Source organism: Octodon degus, unplaced genomic scaffold (assembly GCF_000260255.1).
Source record: "Octodon degus isolate 3935 unplaced genomic scaffold, OctDeg1.0 scaffold00281, whole genome shotgun sequence".
Classification (NCBI taxonomy): Eukaryota; Metazoa; Chordata; class Mammalia; order Rodentia; family Octodontidae; genus Octodon; species Octodon degus.
Window position 1 is genome coordinate 328,715 of NW_004524857.1, and position 9,746 is coordinate 338,460.

The following is a 9,746-nucleotide window of genomic DNA, read 5'->3' on the forward strand; positions in this document are numbered from 1 at the left end:
TGTGATATGGAAGGTAGAAGGAGGAGGCTGCTGATTGTAAAACGGAGTAAATCTCAGTTGAGGAGGTCATTTCTCTTCACCCGGGTTTGGGAGAAAATATTTTTATGCTGGGAGACCAAAGCAAGACATCCAGCCTTGTTATTTATGCAGTATTTTCCTTTTAAGAAACCCAGAATTCTCTTGAGATTATCATAATTTTCTGTGAGCCAAGTGTCATACCCTATAAGATCTAAAAGCTGCTCACATTTCCATAGATGTCCAGTAATAGAACATGCATCTTTTTCCAACCCGTTTGAAATTATTTAGTCTTGAATTAGTGGGATTTGGGGTTAGGCATAGTTCCCATAAAGAAGGATTATGAGATGGGCATATGGGAGAGGGGAGGTGGCAAGTTATTTCTCATTGTAACTTCCTTGAACAGAGGGAGTGAGCAGAGCCACTTTGGTTGCAAGAGGGCCACAGAAGCACAGGAGATGGTACCCTCACACTCACCCTATTCTTAGTTTCTTCCAACAGGAGGTCCAAGACTTCAGGTCTTGACTTCTATTTGGGAGATATGGGAGGTAGGACAAGAACCAAGCAAATATTCCTGGGTGTCAGTCAGTATTCAGAAGTAAGGGTATATTGAGCTTTTGTTCTTCTCAATTAATTTCCAACCATCAACCCACACTCAACCCAATTATAATCGACTACTGGACTTCTCTAGTATCAGAAGATGGCCAGTTACCTAAACTGATGAACCAACATTCAAATAAGATCACTTACTTTCCAAATGTCACATTTCCTACCCACCCCAGGCCCTTATAATTTAGTTATAAATTCATGCAATTCAAAATCAGACCATTTTCAAATACATAACTAAAGAAAACAAATTGGAGGTTGCCAAACTCAGTCATCTACTTGAATGATCACTTTTGGCATTTCCATTCACAATTTAGGATGTAGTGCACCTAGAGGAGACCCATGAGAAAGCAAGAAGCTTTAAATAAAGCTTAGACAGCATGAATCCTTTCATACTTAAGAGAAGAAAGCAGAAGCATAATAATGATTTTTGTTCTGGTTTTGTATTAGTTCACGTTTGTAGTACCTACTTCTCATATTCCTTATGGGGAGTTGGTACATGGATAGAACGTATCTTACAAATCTTAAGTTCTTTTTTCATCCCCTTTCCCTCCCCTTGTACCTTCTTTCTTTAATCTCTTGATTCCATTTCCATTTCAATAAAATCTACCTCAACACTACCTATTATCTATCTTTTATTTTGTTCTTTATTTATATTTGGGATTTCTTATATGAGAAGCCAAGTGGTATTTAAGCTTGTGTATTTGATTTATTTTATTTTATGTTATGGACTCAAGGTACGTTTGCAGGACTGCAAATGACTGAAGTTTATTCTTTCTGGCAGAATACTACTCTGCTGGGTATAAATACCACATTTTGTTCATTCACCCATCTGTTAATGGACATATAGGCCACTTCCAAGATTTAGCTAATATTTATTGTGTTACTATAAGCATGGTTATGCATGTATCAGTGTGGTTTTTCAGGACAGAGATTCCAGAGAGTAAGGAGAGTAGTTGTATTGAGCTCATTCTAGGAAGGGGAAATGAACTCAATGTAAAACTGGGAAGATTAATGTGAGAGGCTTGCAAGCCATCTCTCTACTCTTGTTTCTGATATTAAGTTTTACCTTATTTTAAAGATACTGATTATTTAAAGATACTTAAAATAACAGAAAACTACAAGCCTTAAAATACATAGAAGAATAGTTGAGGTAGAATCTCTGCAGGACTTTGAAGAAAGATAGTACTCCCTCATGGCTGAGGTTTGGAGCACAGAACAGATGTTACATACCACTTCAAATAGTTCTCTGAGTCTCTGTTGGGAAATTGGTGCTTTCCATTCATGCATGGTTTTCTGTATGGGGTAAAGTAGTTTTATAACATTTCAGGTTCCCATCTCATCCTTCTTATTTTCCCCAGGGCATTTATTCATATTTCTTTTTCAAATGAAAACTGGTATTGGAATTCTTGCATCTGTCTCTAAAATTTTATTTCACATTTTCTCCTTGTAGCTCTTGATGACTATTAGATACCCATCTATCCTCCCATAGGCTAGCAACTTTCTATGAAATGCATGATCCAAATTGGTGAGAAAAAGTGGGGGGATAGTAAAGGGTCTGCTGTTTAGGTTCAAACAGTATGTTTTATCTCTAAAGGAAGATCCAACCTTAGTTCTCCTGTATCCTTAGGAATATATTTTCCTACTGAGAATTTTCTCTTGTTTTAAGTAGCCTGAAAATATCTGGTCCAAGGAATAAAATGAAACCTCTCCATATCAAAAGCAAGAGCCTTAAGCAAAGGTGGTAACAAATCCTGAGATATTTTGGTATATCTGAAGCCTAAATTCAGCAAGGTTATGTATTCAGAACATATGAATATACAAATCAAAGATTTTTTTTAAATGACTGTGGGCTCTGGATGCATTAGGAACATATTAAACTCTTGAGATACAAAACATTTTCTTCTCTCTGGTAGTAAAGATGAAACAGAATCCTGAATGCAAATTTATCCCACATCTTTACCAATAGATCTTTTCCAGCAAGTAGACAAATGCTGGAGGAAGCAGTTGAAAGCATCTAAGCTTAGGAAAAGACCTGTCTTGACTGCAAGGATAGGCCTGTGAGTAGTGTCACAGCATGGGCTTGGTAATGGCAGTATAGTCAATGAATCTCACATTTATTTCTAGAACCATCCTCAAGACACGTGAGCCAGAAATCACATCCTTTAAAGAACATTACTAAATACCTGTTCCATGTTATGCCTAAGATGTTTGATATTCAGACAGATAGTGAGGTTAAGTTTAACAGCCTAGGTTGCATGGTAATAACAATAAGCTTGTCTTCTGGATGGTTAACAACCTAAGTTTTCAGACCAAAATTAGAGAAAAAGGAGGGCCACAAGGAAAGCCAACATTTTGGCCCTAGCCTTCTAAGGTCAATTAAGACTCAGGACATATGAGAACCTGTACTGTAACTCAGTAGTGTCCCAAATTTTCTGATCAAGGAGATTATGGGGCCAAAGAGGAAAGTGATCAATGATGTAGAGTGTGCCTAAGGAGAGTCACATGGAGAGAAAACATTTTCTCAGGCTTTCACAGAGAGCACATTGGCCAAGTATTGACCGTGACTCATCCACATGGCTGACACTGACAAAGGTTCTACAATCTGAGGTACAGGATCTCAGGATAAATCCTGAGGGGATTTCACTGACCTTATCAGACCCAAAAGCTACAACTCTTGTTGTCTAGGTCCAGCTTTACCTTGGTCTTAACCATCTAGCAGAAAAGTATAAAAACAAAATATAAGAAGTAAAGCCACGTTGTTATGTTGAGCTGTAGGGGACTCAGGTCAACAATTTCTGACACTGCCAGTTAAGCGGAAGACCCAATACTATTATGGACTACTGGACTCTTTTAAAATATTTTTCTGAGTTTACACACCTATAATATTCAAATAACGGAACTTAACAAAAAAAGGGTATACAGATGAATGTCCATTTTGTATCTGTGTATTCAAAGTGGTTAGGGTATATATATAGTTACATTCTCTTAACGAACAGAGGGATTTTTTTCTAATGGTGTTTGTAAATAGGATATCATGTCCGCATCTTGTACAGCAATTAACCACTAGGAAGAATGTATGCAATGTGTCAATTATTGAAACTGTCCTACCAATTTGGTTTGAAACTGTCTCATTACTATTTGTTTCTCTATAAAATTATGGAAAAAAATAAACCTTTTACAGCTCAAAAAAAAAAAAAGTAAAGAACATTGCCGGATGGAAGCACAATGTACCCACACCCAAGCAAACCCAGATCATGCCAGTCCATGATACATGAGGTCACAGAGCACTCCTGAGCTTCACGCCAGCCCTCAAAGATTTCCTACAGATATTTACTTAGCACATGGCATATAGAACATTAAAAAGGTTTTGAAAAATCCCTCAGTTTTCAACTTCTGAAGGATTATTAACTTCAAAGTCTGAAGAAATGTCGCCCTTCTATCTTTGGAAATGCCAGGAGCCTTTGCATATCCCTACCACAGTAACAAGCAACCCCCAGCAGAGAAGAACGATTACTGCCTCAGTGGCGAGAGGATGGCTTTTGATCTCTTAACATATTGGAAATTACTTAAAGGTAAGCCATCTGCTAGCTGAGGAACAAAAACAGATTACATCACACCCTGCTAGAAAGATTGTGTTAAATCCTGTATATCAAGGCTTTTAATAATTCTATATTAAATCAGCTAATAGGATTAGGTACACATTTTCTTTAGGCTTATTTCCTCAACTACTAAAAAACACTTTTTGTGTGTGCGTTTGACAATCTGCAAAATTCAAGAGTATTCCACTGTGAATAAAAAAGGGTACTTTCAAGAGGAAGCATTTCTTCAGATCTCTACTGCTCTCCAAGGAGATGTGCTGCATCTATGGAGAGGGCAACCAGCTCACTTCTTATATTGCCAATATGATGGATTGTCTATGCATTGCAAACCCACCTCCAAGAACCTCATTCCTGCACCATTCTCTAGCAGGTCAGGGGTAGAATTCAGGTAGGCAGAGGAGGTGAGAATGCTTGGTCTCCTCAGTAATGATTAGCAGTAACCATAGTGACAGTACACCATGAGGTCGATATGCCATGAGTCCTGGAGAGGATCAGAGAAGGAATGCTGCTGACCAGGAGTGTAAAGCATCTGGAGACAGGACAGTCCAAGCTTTGGGAAATCTTTTGTTCTAAAATTACACTGTGTTCAGACTAAATATGTGATGCTTCTTGGCTAGTATAAGCTTCAGATCCCAAGAGTATTAGACTATGTCTGCTTGATGACATGCAGGAATAAAAAGAAAAGGCCTTTTAACTTGTGTAGTGCTATTCTATAACCCCAGAGCATTAAATATACACGTTCTACAAATTAACTTCTACTCATTGCTTCTAAATCTTTTATTAGAGTCTCATTTGCTTAGTGTAGTATGCATCATTCTGGGATACTGAGGACTGATTAAGAAGGGTACAGCAGTGATAGCAAAATATACTACTGCCTTTCAGTGTCCTTCAAGTAGTTTTTTTTAAAGTAAAGCAGTCTTAGTTCTCCTGAGATAAGGTAATTCTTACTATGGTGACAGTAGAACATTGTACACAATCGTTGAAAACCAAACAAAGCCCAGGATTCAATATACTTAAAAAGTAGCACAAAGTGTTGCATGTTAAAGGTACTTGAGAAGTACTTGCTACTTTCCAAAGGATTTCTGAAAATGCTTGTCCTTATTTTATCTTTATTCCTGAATAATTCAGAATAAAGGACTTAATTTTGTCATGGCACAAATGAGAGGTGAAACTGCAAAATCAAGTAGCCCAAACATTTGTTTATATCTTACAACTGAATACAAATGGTCCAGTCTTTCCTTTTTGTTCTTTTTATAAACATAGCAAGCACAACTAATGATACATCTAATAACAGATTGTAGGGAGATAGTTTATTCATTGACAGTTTAAAAACTTTACCTTTAACCATATGGCATTTTCAAAGGGTGGATATTGATCACTGTTTGTCAACTGGTAAGAAACATGAAATTCAAAGTGGTTTTAAGAAAACACAACAAATGGAAGAGAGGATTGAAAGTATAGTTTAATAGTAACATAGTCCATGCTCTTACTGCCATACCTGGCTGGTTCCAATTAGGAAGAGACCAGGGCATCTTGCTCTGCACCCAGGGACTTGGCTCAGGTTTTTTGTGTCAAATCCTTTGGTGAATGGACCAAGAAATGTCATTGCTGTGCGATGTTCTGGATTTAATTGGGAGCTCACATTATGCTCCTTCTATTAGTGAGCTTGAGATAGCCAAAACAAAATACTGAGAAGATGTTTCCCAGGCTAGAGGATTTCTCTTTTATAAGCCATCAACTTTGTTATCATTTTTATATTTTTCCTTTATATTAAAAAATTCTGTATTACTTGTTTGCCAACAAATTCTAGTATAGGACAAAACAAATTCCTGAACAACAAGCCATCAATAAGAGAAAAACTCGAAAAGTTGACTTCAAATACCTCATTCAGGGCCAGAGAGGTAGCTCAGCGGACTAAGTGCCTGCTTAGGCAAGCACAGGGACCAGGGTTTGATCCCTGGCACCACTTGACATGCTGGCCCTGCCACTAGGCATGCTGAGCCAGTTACCAAGACCGAGCATGGTGGTGGACATGTGTAATCCCAGCACTGGGGAGGCTGAAAACAGGAGGATCACTGTGAGTACAAGCTGTGCAGTGAGACCCTGTAGCAAATACGTTTAAAAAAAGTAAAACACCTCATGCATTACTGACTATTGAGATGAGGAGTCTTATACAAATAATACTATTATACTATCTGCCAGTGGAAGTATTCCTGTGTGAGACAGAATTAAATATGTAATGGTACTTAATAAATATTTGTTGAATACATATGTTAGCATTTAGATTGGAGTAGCACTAGCTACTATAATAAACAGCCTCACAAATTTCAATGTCTTAACCTATTTTTCACTCCTGTAGTTGCTCTTCATTAGATTTCTGGGAGGAAGACCTTCCACATAGGCATTTTAGAATAACAGGTTTTGGCCATATCTATCTCTAAGCACATGGTATGTTGCTGCTAGGCTTGTCAGCATTATTACACGGGAAAGGGAAAAAGCATAGAGAAAGCTCCACAGAGCTGTCTTTAGGCCAAGCAAAGAAGTGCAGCCCATCACCTTCACTGCCTATACCTACGGGCTAAGCTCCAGTCACGTGGCCACATCTAACTGTGAGGAAGCTGGAAAACCCCATCTAATTATGTGCTCAGAGAGAAGTGGAAATAGACTGGGTGATTGAAGTCTGCCATGGGATTACATGCCACCCACTAAAGAGAACCTTGACTTTCAGGTGTTGAGTTGAGAATTACCTTAAGAGTCAAAATATAGACATATAAACTTTATTTAGATTGAAACTTGCTCCAGATCACCATTTGTAGTGGGGTGCTAAAAATTAGAGGAAGTATCATAAGCATAGCAGGCCAATTCGATGTCTATGCCTAAAGTATCAGAATTCCCAACTATGGCATTCATCCCTATATTATTCTTTTTCTAATTTTCCTCAACTCCAGCACTCATGTGATAAAAGCGTGCTCATCTAATGAATGAAGCTCACTTCTAGGACTGACCATGCATCTTTTCTACCAATTGAAAGAGACTGTGGCCCAAATGTCACAGTGAATAAATTCTGCTTAGGTGCCTGTTATGTTGTTCCAGCTATACTGTATGGCCGTATTATAAAAATGTGTATTGATTCTACCATGTACCATGCTTTTAGTATCATGTTAGATTTTATTAGTCTGAATTTGCTTATGTAGACTCCTAGGAGAGTGTCAGCAGCCACATCTGGAAAAAACAGAGAGGGGTTTGAAGTAATTTATCTCAATGTTTTTCTTAGACAAGTGGCTTTTTTCCTCTGAGCTTAATCTCTTCATACAGCCAATGAAAATAACAAATTCTTACCTTACAGAATCATAAATATGACAATATATACATATCAATACCTGGAATTAAGCAACACTAAATGAATGGTAGTCACCATTGTCATCATTAGTGTGATGATCGATTGTTCATAACGCTTGAATTTATAACATCAATTAGAAACATCACATAGTATTGCTTCCAATGGCATGTGTTAGATAAGAAAGCACTAAGAGCCAGAAACAACATCTTGACAGAATCCTAAGCAGAGCACAGATAGTTTCAGGCTCCCATTCTCAGAGGAGTTACCTGCGTGGAGCAGCGGTATGCCTGAGGACAAATGCCACCCCCTCCCCCGCCAGCGTCCCTAACAGCCAAAAGCTGGACCTGCCACTTTCACCTCTATTTGCACTGGATTGGGTCAGTCTGCTTTGCATTTTCTGCAAGGGGAAACCGAGAGAGTAACCAATGGAGCTCTTAGGATTCATATTCCCACCAAGCCTTATTAAAGGATCTTATCTATTTTAATACCTGCCAGCAGGTGTGGATTATTAGAATGTGTGTTCTGTGAAGCTACTGCTGTTTTGAATTAGCAACCTTGGCTCAGAAATAACATACTTTTATATCAAAACAGCAGAAACCTTTCTTTTCTCTCTTCATTGAGGCATAACATTCTAAAAGACAGGAATGGCCTTCAGCTAATACAGATCAATTTCCATTCAGCTTCGCTCACCATTTAATTACTGTTGACTTCTTTAACCTTTCTCACTTCCTTTATGGATTACATTTCTTTCTACTCTATTGTCATTTCGTTTACTTGGTAACATAATTAAACTTGAAATTATGTGGTAAAGCTTCATGTTTTCCTCCTTTCATGCTCTCTATTGTGCTGAGTTTATTCAAAAACAAATTATTGACTGAGAGAAAAATAATTTTAATGGGCTGAAGTTTTACTTTATCTCAATGTTTGCCTTTTAGATCTTGATTTTTATTTAAACAAACACACTTTGATTTCCTCTGTCACATTTCAGAATGATGAACCATAAATGAGTTCTCTAGAAAAGACACTGCTGTTCTCTTTAGTCTTCTTGAACATGCTATATAAATATGCAACATGTATTGAATTACAAATTGTTATGGTTTGTGTCTAGCTGTCCCTCTAAAGCCTCATGCAGTTATGGGGCAGACTTCTAGAGTTTGTGATTAATTCATGATCCAATGCTGGGATTATGGGTGTGACTGCTGCTGGGATTATGGGTGTAAATTCTGCTGGGATTATGGGTGTGAGTGCTACACCTGGCCTGGAGCTGATAGCCTGAATGTAGCATAAGGCGGACAGACTTGCTCTCTGTGGTCACTGTTGCCACTATTCTTCCCATTCGCTCTTGCTGTTTTGCTGTTTTCCGCAGCCATGAACTGCTGTCCTCTGCCATGGGCCTCTCTGCCTCAGAGCCAGCTGAGTATGAACTGAAACCTCCACTAACTGCCAACTAAATAGACCTTTCCTTCCTTAATTTTGGGTGTCATATATTTTGGCTCAACACTATAGAAATTAACTGAGACACAAATTAAAAGAAAACTAAAGATTTAAAGTAGAAAACAATCATTAATAGCAGAAAAGGGGTCACCAAAATGTTGGAGAAACCAAGCCAGTGGGTGTACAGCAGAGCTTGAGTGTTCAATTTAGGCAGTTCCTGGTGGAAAGTCAAGTCATGTTAATCATAAACTGTATGTTGTTTGGCAAGTTCTTTCACTTCTCTGCACTTATTTGTCTCCTTATCCAAAGATAGAAATAATTATTCTACCTCTAAATATTGTCATGAAGATTCAATGCAATGAAATATGTAAAATGCCCAGAATACATGTTCTCTCCTTGTGCATAAGTGCATTTTAATACACCTGACAGGCAGTACCTCCCCCCCAACCCCGCTCGCTGAGTAGGAATTTCTGCTGCGTTCAGGGAACCCCCAGACCCAGTCTTAGCCCAGGTCCAGTGAGTGTGTGGGAGAGCTTCCTCTTCCCCCTACTTCACCTTGCCCCCTCCAGGCACAGCTCAGGCCTGGCATACACGCCTGGGGTGTAACCCTGCAGCTGCAATCTCTGCAGAGAGTGTAGAGGATAGATCCACCCAGCTAGTCCCCAGGAGCAGAAAATCTTGCCACAGGGGCACAACAGGTTCACCCTTCAGGGCAGGAGCAGGAAGGAGCTGAGCACAGCAGCCAGACC